Source organism: Oryctolagus cuniculus, chromosome 8 (genome assembly GCF_964237555.1).
Source record: "Oryctolagus cuniculus chromosome 8, mOryCun1.1, whole genome shotgun sequence".
In the NCBI taxonomy this organism is placed as follows: Eukaryota; Metazoa; Chordata; class Mammalia; order Lagomorpha; family Leporidae; genus Oryctolagus; species Oryctolagus cuniculus.
This window is the reverse complement of record NC_091439.1, coordinates 55,533,421-55,545,443: the sequence shown is the minus strand read 5'-3', so window position 1 is coordinate 55,545,443 and position 12,023 is coordinate 55,533,421. Positions and strand designations below refer to the sequence as shown.

The following is a 12,023-nucleotide window of genomic DNA, read 5'->3' as shown; positions in this document are numbered from 1 at the left end:
AAAGCTGCAAGAAGAACCTAGAGGGAATCCAGCTTGGAACCCCATGGGGGATAGTGTACTGGCTAAACTAGAGGAGGGAAATAAAAAAACGACAATCACTTTACATCCTGTAACAAGCCAATAGAGCAGGCACCATTTTAGACATATGTAACAGCTGTGCCAGCTCGTGTCTGCCCAGCAACAGCCAAATGGAGACCCTGACTGGTGGGGAGAACTAACAGGGGGATAGGAGCCTGTGATTATGTGAGGCTTCTGTACTGGGACTGTGAAAAAAAAACTGTGGGAGTATGGGAGGGAGCATGGCTGGGACTCTGGGCACTCACACTGGGAGAATCCACACGCTCAGGGCTTCCTGGTTACCTGGAGAGAGACATCGCTGGGGAATCTAAACTTACTCTGAGGACTGCACAGATCCTTTGTGTGCTCCTTGGGACAGAGTGGAAGAATATTATAGCCACTGGGGCTAGCGCTAAGGTACTGGACTCCATTAAGGAGAGGAGCTCAGCTGAGCAGAAAAACTTAACCTTCTGATAAAAGAGAGCGAGATTTATCATGCCAAACCTGGGTGTGTCAACATAGGCATGCCCTTAACCCTGGAGAACTGAACAGAGCTCGCTGACCACATCTACTACAAGCCTCTAGAGAATCAAAAGCAGACATTCCACTTATCTACACAGTCACAGTACAAATATAAAACCCACCAGAGCAAAAAAGGAAAAAAAAAAAAAAAAGAACAATGAGTATCTCCACAAATGCCAAACAACAAACGCAGCAATTCAAGAAACAAGAAGGAGGAAGACGACATGAAGTCCCCAAAAGAACACAATGCTTCCATGCTAGATTGTGAGGATGATGAGATGGAAGAAATGCAAGAAACGGAGCTCAAAAAATTGATCATAAGTACACAGAAATAATCAGAAGCAAATGCACAAACTACTGAAATCCATACAGCATATGAAAGGAAATTTCTCCCATGAAATTGAGATCATAAGGAGAAATCCAAATGAAATGAAGGATTCAACAGAACAAATACAAAAATGCAACCGAGAGCCTTAACAATAGAATTGGTGAAGCAGAAGAAAGACTATAAGACTTAGAAGACAAAGCACAGGAAAGAATACAGTCAAACCTAAGACAAGAGGAGGAAACTAGAAACCTAAAAAACACAGTTGGAAATCTACAGGATACTATTAAAACACACACACACACACACACACACACAACATTCAGGTTCTAGGAGTTCCTGAAGGCATGGAGAGAGAGAAAGGATTAGAAAGCCTTTTTAGGGAAATATTAACAGAAAACCTCCCTAGTTGGAGAGATAAAGACATCCAAGTACAGGGAACACACAGGAAACTTAATAGACATGGCCAGAGAATATTCTCACCACAACACATTGTAATCAAACTCACCACAGTAAAACCCAAAGAGAAGATTCTAAAATGTGCATGAGAGAAACGCCAGATTACTTTCAGAGAATCTCCAGTTAGACTCACAGCAGACATCTCATCAGAAATCCTACAAACTAGGGGAGAATGGTGAGACATAGTCCAAGTCTTAAGAGAAAAAAAACTGTCATCCCAGAATATTATACCCTGCAAAGCTCTCATTTATTAATGAAGGTGAAATAAAGACCTTCCCTGTCAAAGAGAAATTAAAACAATCTGTTGCTACCTGTCCAGCCCAACAAAAAATGCTTAAGGATGAGTTGCACACAGAAACATTGTCATCACTATGAAAGAAGGTGAAGGAAGAAAATGAATCAGTGAAAGTTCAAAGAAAATTCGAAGTAAAAAATGAGAATATTTTTGGAAAAATGGCAGGAAAAAGTCATTACATATCAATAGTCACCTTGAATGTAAATGGCCTCAACTCCCCATTAAAAGGCACAGACTGGCTGAATGGATTTAAAAAAACATCTATTTGCTGCCTATAAGAATCACATCTCATCAAGAAAGATGCATGCAGACTGAAAGTGTAAGGGTGGAAAAAGATATGCCATGCACAGAAACCAAAAGGAGTTGGTGCAGCCATCCTAATATTAGACAAAATAGACTTTAACACAAAAACTTCTAAAAGAGACAAAGGATAGGCCTGGTGCTGTGGCACAGTGGGTTAACACCCTGGCCTGAAGCGCCAGCATCCTATATGGGCACTAGTTTGAGACCTCGCTGCTCCACTTCCAATCCAGCTCTCTGCTATGGCCTGGGAAACAGTAGAAAGATGGCCCAAGTCCATCAGCGCAGCTCCAGCCATTGATGTCATAAGTAAGAGTGTCAACTGTTAAATCAACATTATAGGAGTCACTGTGCACTTACTCCCCATGTAGGAGTCCTTAACGAGTTGTACTGAGAATTAACTGTAAAACTTGTCTTCAAACAGTACTTTATACTCCGTGTGTGTGCGTGAGTGTAAACTGTTGAAATCTTTACTTAATATAGAGTTGGGCTTCTGTATATAGATAAGTAAAAATTAATGAAGAATGGCATGCGTGAGGAGCAGGAGGTGGGATGAGATTGGGGGGTGGGAGGGTGGGTATGGGGGCAAGAACTGCTATATTCCTAAAGATGTACCTATGAAATTTGTATTCATTAAACAAAATCTTTCTTAAAAATTCACAGTATTCATACTACACAAAATACTGGATGACGGGTGCATTATGAACACACTGATGCTAGAGAAGAGCACCGGAGATGGTTATTCATGCAATCACCCCACTAAAAATGTAAAATTGTAACTGTGACAGCTGCTATGAAAGGGGAACTGGGCCTGGCTTTGTGGTGTAGGGAGTTAAGCTGCAACTTGAAGCACTGGCATCCCATATGAGTGCTGGTTCGAGTAGCAGTTGTTCCACTTCTGATCCAGCTCCTTCCTAATGCGCCTTGGAAAGCAGAAGAGAATGGCCCACGTTTTTTGGCCCCTATGCTCACCATGTGGGAGACCAGGAAGAAACATTACTATGCTCCTAAGTCTGCATATATATTAAATACATGACATTCATTCACTTAACATTTTTATTAGATTTCATTTAAGGTAAACAAAATTCATGTATTTCACACAAATTTCATACAAATTTAGGAACATAGTGATACCTCCCACCCTACCCTTCTTCCCATCCACTCCCCGACCCTTTCTCCTCCTTCCTCTATTATTCCCAAGAATTTTATCTATGAACTATATTGAATCTGTTAAGACTAACTGAAGGGCCGGCGCCGTGGCTCCCTAGGTTAATCCTCTGCCTTGCGGCGCTGGCACACCGGGTTCTAGTCCCGGTCGGGGCGCCGGATTCTGTCCTGGTTGCCCCTCTTCCAGGCCAGCTCTCTGCTATGGCCCGGGAGTGCAGTGGAGGATGGCCCAGGTCCTTGGGCCCTGCACCCCATGGGAGACCAGGAAAAGCACCTGGCTCCTGGCTTCGGATCAGCGCGGTGCGCCGGCCACAGCGCGCCGGCCGCGGTGGCCATTGGAGGGTGAACCAATGGCAAAAAGAAGACCTTTCTCTCTGTCTCTCTCTCTCTCACTGTCCACTCTGCCTGTCAAAAATAAAAATAAAAAATAAAAAAACTAACTGAAAATAAAATAAAACCCTTAAAATAAAAAAAGGAAAGGTCAGCTGAATCACAAGAAGGATTTCAAAAACAAAAAGGGGACCCAGCTTATAAACAAAAAAAACTACAATGGCTATTCTGTTGTTCAGTGATGATTTGTTTTCCTTCTTTGACATTCAGTTTCCTAGTTAAACCTAATTTTATTTTCCTAAGGTAAAGATACTTTTTTTTAATTTCTGGAGCACCTAGTGTGTGCACCATGGTATTATACCTTAAACTACTTCCACCTAAAAAAAAAAAAAAAAAAACCTTAAAAATAATTCTACAGATGAGACATCTGAAAATCTCCCCTGAGTCCTATGCTATTTATCATCTCAATGATCTGGGGAGTGTAAACAGAGAAGTCAGAGGAGAGAAGGACGGGTGCCCGCCCGAAGGATTCCAGAATCCAGGTGCAGAGGGGCAGTCTCCAGCATCCAAGGAAGTCCATTGCCAGGCTTTTTTCTGGCCTGCCTTCACTGGGGTGCAAAGAGTGAGACATTTCCACTTTCCCTGCCACTTCTGCCTATGAGCTCCGAGAAACAGAGTACTAACAATTTGTAAAAACATGCCTGCAGAAACTATCATTTTTGCTGCATTAGAAAATTTAATGTAACCCCACCAGTGCCGGCCAGCTGCGCCTGCTGCCCTCCCCCAGCTCTCCTGTGTGGATGGTTATGACCCAGCGCCCCCCCCCCCCCCTCCTGCAACACACACACCATGGAGAAGTGACCCTTCAGCTTCAACTGCCCTGGTCCCCAGGCAACTCATCACAATCTGTCAAACCGAGGGCCAGGCAACCTGGGTCAGGACATCTGTCACAGGCCTTGAACCAAGGTCCGGTGGTGGCAGGCCCCTGGGCCAGGTCCACAGGACCTGGGTACCCTGTTCGGGCCTGCCCATGGCAGAGAGGCGCAGGGAAAAGGGGCACATTCCTGCTGGCTTCTCTCCCCTCGCTCACTGGCTGGTGGGTCAAGGCCCAACTGCCTGCCATCCCTGAGCAGGCTCTGGCACCCACAGTGCGGGGACCCTCTGCCCTCAGATAAGGAGTGGGGTGGGGTTTCCTCAGTGCATTGGCCTGGCCCTGCCTCACCTGCTCCTCGAAGCTCCGAGGGGGCAGCAATCAGAAGTAGCCATCCGTTCCCAGCTCGGCTGCTCAGGGGGAGCTCCAGGCGCTTGACGGGGTATCCACGAGTACCAGGCGTGCGAGTGGTCACCGCGATGCCCGGGTTGCACTCTGGGAGACTGTCCAGGAATCCTCTTCTGAAGCAGCCAAGCTCAGGTTTCCGCAGCTCCTGTTCCGCAGTAGGCGGACCCCAGGCTGACTCAGTCTCTGGGACCTGGGGCTGGCTCTGAAGGCTAGGCCAGGAAGATGTCTCCTCTCCATGCGGGAAGCTTGGTGAGAGGGTCCCAGATGCTGCAGCGGCTGCCGTCGGAGCTGTGCCGCCCCACCCACGGATGGCTCCAGTGCCTGGACTGCTGCTGGGTGAGCCAGCAGGCACGGGAGCCTCACCAGAGACATCTGAGCAAAGCCTTGGAAGTGGCCCAGCAGTGGTCAGGGCATTTCCCTCGCCAGTGCCATGCTTCTGGGCGTTTAAATTGCAAATCCCTAGAGGACTGTGCCTTGGGAGTCACCCAAAAGGACTGGCGATTCTGATTCACTACGCCCTTGCCAAAAGAAAGCGAGTATGCTAGAAAGGCTACTTTCTATTTGAATTGCGCTTTCTCACACACATTAGCTAAAATGAAGTAAGATACCATTTGCTTAGCAAAGTGAGTATTTTTCTTGTTCTGATTATTAACTCTCAGCCCTATAAAAATAGAAATAAATCTAAAGCCTGATGTTTTGAGAAATGCCAAAACACTATTTTTACAATAATACCAAAGAAAATATATCATGATTTTCATATAATTTTATGACATAAAAGTAAAAAGCAAAAAGTGAAATAAAATTTTGTAATGTTTCTACTCAGACAAATGGAATACAGTTAGAATATGTAGATCTTTGAATGATGAACTAATGTAAAGGCAGAATTTAGATTACTTGGAGAAGGAAATAAAATGTAAGTAAATCAAAAGATGGTCTTTTGTTACTTCTTAGAACCAGATTTCTAATAGGTACAGGAAAGCAGAGGTCTTCAGGACCCAGATTCTAGCACCCCAGGCTGTTTGCTAATGACAAAACAACACATTCACATGGAATTCTTCCCTTCCTGGAACCCAACCAAGAGGGATGAAAGCAGAGTTGAGTCTTCTTCACTCCAAACCAATATATGCTCTCCCTCCCCATTTTGGAAGAACTGACCACTGCAGCGAAGCTGAGCAGCCTCTGCTTTCACTTTTCTTATCTAGTTGGGTATTTGCATGTGATTGAGACTGGTCAGTCTGAGGCAGAGAATCCTAAGTGGGAAGCAGGAACATAGAGGAGATCATCAAGTCTCAGGTGAACATGGCAGAAAAACAGATCTAGGTGAAAACTCCTTGGATGTATAGTACTTGGTGCTGGTGGAAACCAAAGTGCTAACATCAGTATTCAGTACCCAGTGTAAGCGTTCCTGCCACTCTTGATCAGACACATCCTATGGCATGATTTAAACCCAGTACTGACTTTTGAACATCCTTCTGTGCATTTCTGTGTTCTGAGTCTCATTTACTATCCCATCCATTAATGCAGGCAGCCACTCCCCACTTTTCGACTCCATTATGTTTCGTAAGTCATTGATGATCAGTGTCTGTTGTTTGTAAGACAAGACTCTGATAGAAGCCATCTCACTTAAGTAAACAAAACTTAAGCTAGCTGCTTCTGTGAGATAATTCTTTCAATACAGTTAACAAGATTTAAGCCTAAGTCAGGAAAATGGTTGAGAAGAATCATATTGTGCAATGTAGTGAGGACCATGGTCAGATGTTAGAAATATCAATCATAGAGTTTTCACCATTGAGGGAATTTTTAATTGAATAGAACAGCCAGTTGATATGAGTAAGAGGTTCCACTAAATACTAAACTAAGGAAATAAATAGATAATATTGGCCTGAGAAGGCAATGCAGCACGGTACAAATAACAGGAATGCTGTTGATCAACAAAGCAGAAAGACTATCTACTCCCTTGGTGTATGAAGTTGTGCAAATTATTTAACCTCCATTATAGGGGAAGAGACAGCTATCTAGAAGTGCAGTGCAGGAATTAATTGTACTTAATTGGCTTCCAATGTAATTTCTCAACTGTGATTTTATGTATTCCTTCACAAGATAAAAAATTAACACAGAAAAAACACAGCAAAGGAAATGTCACATTAAGTTAAAACAGAACAGTTAAGTTAAAACTCCTGATGATGAAACCTGGGTTATAGTATTTTTGCAGTCTATGCAAGCAGTGTTGAAAACAACCCATGCTTGAGCATGTCCCAAATTATATATCTCTTCCCTCTCTTATTCCTACTCTTATGTTTAACAGGGATCACATTTCAGTTAAATTTCAACACTTAAGAATAACTGTGTATTAATTACAGAATTAAATCAGTCATATTAAGTAGAACAGACAAAAAAACTACTAAGAGGGATAATGTATTAAGTTGTTCATTAACAGTCAGGGCTATGCTGATCAAGCTGACTTGCCCCAAATGGTAGAGTTAGAAACATACCAGGGGACTCCAATTTAATCCCATCAAGGTGGCATGTACCAATGCCATCTCACTAGTCCAAGTGATCAATTTCAGTTCGCAATTGATCATAATGAAAGGACTAAGAGTCAAAGGGAGCACATAAGCAAGTCTAGTACCTGCTAACACTAACCGATAGAATAAATAAAGGGGAGAGTGATCCAACATGGGAAGTGAGATACTCAGCAGACTCATAGAATGGCAGATGCCCTAAATAGCACTCTGGCCTCAGAATCAGCCCTAAAGGCATTCAGATCTGGCTGAAAAGCCCATGAGAGTATTTCAGGCATGGAAAGCCAAGACACTCTGGCAAAAGATCTCTGTGAGTGAGATCTCAGTGGAAAGAACAGGTCTTCAAAGAAGGAGGTACCTTTCTCTGAAGGGAGGAGAGAACCTCCACTTTGACTATGACCTTGTCTAAACAAGATAAGAGTCGGAGAACTCAAGGGGCTTCCATACATAGCCTTGGAAACTCATGACTGGAGCATAGGGAGATTACTGATGCCATAGACAGGAGTGTCAATTGGTAAAGTCAACAACAGGAGTCACTATGCACTTACTCCTCATGTAGGATCTCTGTCCTTAATGCGCTGTGCATTGAGATTTAATGCTATAACGAGTACTCAAATAATATATTTCACTTTGTGTTTCTATGGGGGTGCAAACTGTTGAAATCTTTACTTAATGCATACTAAACTGATCCTCTGTAAAAAAATAAATAAATAAATAAAAAATAAAAAAAAAAAAAAAAGAAAAGAAACTATCAACTCCCAACTTGACTCTCACTGGGATTAAACATGACAATAGGTCTGATCTGATTTCATCATCATTAAAAAAAATCATCTATTATTTTTCACTTTATGTTTCTATGTGGGAGCAAACTGTTGAAATCCTTACTTAATGTATACTAAGCTGATCTTCTGTATATTAAGATAATCGAAAATGAATCTTGATGTGAATGGAAGGGGAGAGGGAGTGGGAAAGGGGAGGGTTGTGGGTGGGAGGGACGGTATGGGGGGGAAGCCATAGTAATCCATTATTCGTACTTTGGAAACGTATATTCATTAAATAAAAGTTAAAAAAAAAAAAAAAAAAAGAAAACAACCCATGCAACACAAATCAAGATATTCTTAAGAAATTCTCTCCTTTTTTATTGTCTTGTTTGTCCATTCATTGTCATAGCTGGTAGGCTTATTTATAGACAAAGATATCAGAGATACGACCAATCTCTTTTAAAACAGGAGCAACAACTAGTACTGATCAGCTCAGACTTTCTGCCTTATGGCATTTTTTAGATCTCAGTGCAAAGAAAGGCATAACCAGATCAGTGCATAGTGGCCCCAAGAAGTTCACAAGACTGCGTTTGGGGAGGCCATTATGAATAGAGACATAAAAATATTGAGCAAAGTGTTTAGAAATTCATTTGGTTAATATGTAAAACTGATAATACATCATGAAAAGAGTTTTTTACACTTCAGGAATGTAAGCTTGGTATAACATTCAGAACATATACCATTTATATCTTGTATACTATATATATATAGTTATGTACAATATACATTATGCAATGTACATTATAGAATAAAGAGAAGAAGTATATGATGACCTCAATAAATACAGAAGTAATGTGAGACAAAACTCAGCATATATTCAAGACAAACTGTCTCTCATACAACCAGAATTAAAAAGGAAGTTTTTCGCCGGCGCCATGGCTCAATAGGCTAATCCTCCGCCTAGTGGCACCAGCACACCGGGTTCTAGTCCTGGTCGGGGCACCGGATTCTGTCCCGGTTGCCCCTCTTCCAGGCCAGCTCTCTGCTGGCCCGGGAGTGCAGTCGCTGTGGCCCGGGAGTGCAGTCGAGGATGGCCCAAGTTCTTGGGCCCTGCACCCCATGGCAGACCAGGAGAAGCACCTGGCTCCTGCCTTCGGATAGGCGCGGTGTGCCGGCCGCAGCGCGCTGGCCGCGGCGGCCATTGGAGGGTGAACCAACGGCAAAGGAAGACCTTTCTCCCTGTCTCTCTCTCTCTCACTGTCCACTCTGCCTGTGTTTAAAAAAAAAGGGGGGGGGGGAGTTTTTCATGATAATGAGCATTTTGATCACCTACGCAGGACTTTATAACAAGAGATAAGTGACTACTGATTACTTTCTCCCTAAGACTTGGGAGTCAGGAATGCCCACTGTCATCACTACGTAACAGTTTTCTGGGTGTCCCACCCACTGAAAAATGGAGTTCAAGGCATGCTTATTGTAAAGAATGACATAAAATGCTTTCTTTTCACAGAAAGCAAGGCTTTATAGTTGGTATAATATCCAAAGAATACTAGAAAATCTAGTAGAAAAAGATCAATTACATTTCCATGTGCTGACAAAAAACCAGAAAATCAAATTAAAATATCCTTTATGATAGTATATAAAGGACAAATTATTTTAAAGTAAATTCAACACAATATATGCAAACCTAGTATATTACCAATTATGAAACATTTCTGACAATAATTAAATACCACCTAAAATTTGAATATAGATATAGATGTCATGCATTCAAGGAAGTGATAGCATCAAATTCGTGGTACTTCCCAGATACATATATTTACATGATCTCAATCAAAACTTATAAACATTACAAAAGTTTTGTTTCATTTTGATTAACTTTGACACACTGATTCTAAACTTAGTATGGGACTATAAAGACACAGGGAAGCCATAATGAAATTAAACAAAGCAAAGTTATAGGATTTATATAAACTCCAACATATTTCATGGCCTACTATAAAGATATCCAATGTGTGGGTTTTTTATGAGAATTTAAATGTGAATATATTTACAGATCAAACTGAGCATTTCAGAGAGTCTAGATATACACTGGTCACCTCCATTAAGTCTCATGTTCTCCATCCAGACTACAGAAAATCCTTTCACAACTCACATTAATTGATTCTTGACAGTGCAGTCATGGACAGAGTAGTCATTTTACTGAATGATGATGGAATGCTTGGTTGTCTAAATAGGAACTTCAGGGGCTGGCGCTGTGGCATAGCAGGTAAAGCCACCACCTGCAATGCCAGCATCCCATATGGCCACTGGTTCAAGTCCAGGTTGTTCCACTTCCAATCAAGCTCTCTGCTGCGGCCCGGGAAAGCAGTAGAAGATGGCCCAAATCTTTGGGCCCCTGCACCTGCATGCGAGACCTGGAAGAGGCTCCTGGCTCCTGGCTTCGGATTGGCACAGCTCCGGCAGTTGCAGACAACTGGGGAATGAACCAGTGGATGGAAGACCTCAATCTCTCTCTCTCTCTCTCTGTCTCTGTCTCTGTCTCTCTCTGCCTCTCCTTCTTGTTCTGTGTAACTCCGACTTTCAAATAAATAAATATGAACTTCAACCATTTCCTCATTCCAAATACAGATACTGCTTCAGTTTGGATCATAAACTCAAAAAAGCTAAGGCTGTTCAAATTCTAAAAAAGCACATGAGAATATTTTCTTTAATATTTAGGATGCAAAGATTTCAGGAAGGATTTAGGAAAACATCAGCCAAAATATATACATATGTTTGGATAAATAAAATTGAGATAAACGCAAATCACATTGGAAAACTTCTCTGCAGTAAGAACACACTATGGCTATGCACAACATGGATACATCTCAAAGGCATTATGCTAAATAAAACACACAAAACACTGCATTATTCTGTTTATATCACTCTCTAGGACAAGCAGGATTGTCCTACATTTGCTCTTAGCCAAAAGGCCAAGAAGCGATGGCAGGATTGTTCTATAGTGACTGAGTAACAGATTTGTGACTACCTAGAGCCAGGGATGGTAGATGGATTTAGTGCAAAAGGAACACAAGGAAATTTTAGTGTTAATGGAAAATGGAAATATTTCATATAGCCTGATCTGTGTAGTGATTACAGAGATTTAAAAAACTGTTAAAACAACGTACTGATGGTATAAAAAGAATACATTTTGCCATATCTGCATTAAACTAAAATATGCTACATTTTAAAATATATGTGCAATAGCTACATAGCGAATCATGCTAAAACCCTGTCACAAGGAAATTAAAGAAGAATGTCTGGTGGTAAAATCTGTGCATGAGTGTATACCACTGAGCAGCTGGGTTGACTCTCATAGGCAGGAAGTGCTGAAAATATATGATAGAATGGAAATTAGGGTTTAATTCTTGTGAACTTTTAGTGTTTTACCTTAGATTGCTTATTAATTATGGAAAGTTAAGAAAGGCTAATGATCTTGTGTTACTAGATGTGATGGTTATCTTAATGAGAAAAGCCCAGAGGCCTGAAGGGTTAAATGTTTTGTAAAATCCTACAGGTGCTTTGGAAAACACTGTGTGAAGCAAGTAAGTGCCTTTTGTTGGTTAATGAACTTATAATTTTAAACATGGCTATTTGAAGTCTTGTCATACACAGTTTTATATCTCAGATTTTCTGCTCACAGAACCAAAACATTGTTGGTTCTGTGTTTAGCTGTCCTCCTACAGGTTTCCATGGACTTTTTGCAGCCATTTCTACTGTATTCAGTACTTTGCGATGGCTCTGTAAACAGATGCAGCCAAAAATGCATTACAGGTTTCAGCTGAGAGAAATCATGGTTCATTCAGGTAACTAACAGCAGAAAGTAATTTGAATCAATTGATAATTTAAAAAACAGTTAAAGAGTTTAAAAAGTTTAAAGTTTAAAAAGTTTAAAAAGCTATTATTGAAAACTGTTCTTTTATGTTATGTTACATGTGTATACATATTGTATGTCTACATGGGA

General features: G+C 41.4%; 1 protein-coding gene across 1 annotated transcript in view; it reads right to left on the bottom strand.

Annotated features, from left to right (window-relative positions):
- The window catches only part of LOC127483279 (uncharacterized), a 49,352-nt gene that overhangs the window by 9,480 nt on the left and 27,849 nt on the right, over positions 1-12,023 (bottom strand). The window lies entirely within an intron of this gene.